Consider the following 1,312-nt stretch of genomic DNA (forward strand, 5'->3'; position numbering starts at 1 on the left):
AAAAATATTCCGTATACAGAAGAAAAAAATGGAAAGAGAGAAAAAGATTAGTCTGCATCTTGTTTTCTGTGTTGGTCTGGCCACAGCACCTTATCAACATTGCAGGCAATGTTCTCCCTGCTCAAACAACTGGGGAAGTTTTACGTAGCATGGCCAGTTCAGCCCTGCAAGTTTGGTTGTACTCTCTGCCTTGCCTCCCTCATTGTTGCACCAAAGCAGCATGAATCTTATCATAAATTATGGCTCATCTTGTTGTTTCTCTTCTTCTTCCTCATTCTCCTTCTTTTACTGTACTCACACTCCTCTTGCCTTGCTCTCTTACAGTCTGATGAACAAAACAGAAGAGCTCACCTGTGGCCCTTTGATTGCTTAAGCTCTAATAGCTAATTGAAACAATTTTGCAATATGTGTTTGTCCATGTAAAGAGTCAGAATGAATTGTAGGAAATTTAAGTTTAACCTTTTTTAATAGCCGTTTGTTGCATGGAAACACAAGAGACTTTATTTAAGAAGATCATGCCAAGTGTTGAGAATTCTGCGTAGTGTTTTGAAGAAAGTCAGGTTTAGAACTGTAATCTGACTGTAAAGCAAGAAATGTGCTTGTATTTTAGCAGAATTGATTCAGAGAACAGTAGTTACAGATTGTGGTCATTGTGTCTCAAGTACCAGAATTAGTGTGTAAACCATTGAGAAAAACTGTAATATTCCAGCAATTTCTACATTGTCAAATAAGTAACATGATTAGAGCTGAGCAGAAATCACTCCCTAAAATAGACATTGTTCAGCATCAGTGTGATTTATGAATGTCTAAGTCAAAATGATAAAGTCTGAGCATTTTCCATATTTGTGGTCAAAATCTGATCCTTTTTGTGAGATATGTCTTCAGTGTCTCTCAGATGTTGCAATGTAGTGTAACTATGTAAATGTATTCTGTGTGGCTTTGATTTGATTGACAGGTAGCTCCCAAACCCTGAAAGGGGTAACAGGGAGAATCCAGAGGGTTATTATACAGGGTGCAGTGAGAAGTAATTTTCCCCCCAGGAGTGGAGAGGTCGTGCAATTTACATGTTCAACGCATTGCTTAGAGCAAGCTCAAGAGCCAATAGGATCTTAGCTGTGAAGGATATATATGTATATATATATATATTTTTTAAGTCTGTTGTTATTCTTAGTTACTTTCTGACATATTTTGACACATGCAAGGGTGTCACACAAACAAGGTGATAGTATTTTCATAATTTGGTGTTTTCATACATGTGTATGTATATGTATGTATATGTGTGTGTGTGTATATATATATATATATATATATA

The sequence above is a fragment of the Etheostoma spectabile genome, chromosome 7 (assembly GCF_008692095.1).
Source record: "Etheostoma spectabile isolate EspeVRDwgs_2016 chromosome 7, UIUC_Espe_1.0, whole genome shotgun sequence".
Classification (NCBI taxonomy): domain Eukaryota; kingdom Metazoa; phylum Chordata; class Actinopteri; order Perciformes; family Percidae; genus Etheostoma; species Etheostoma spectabile.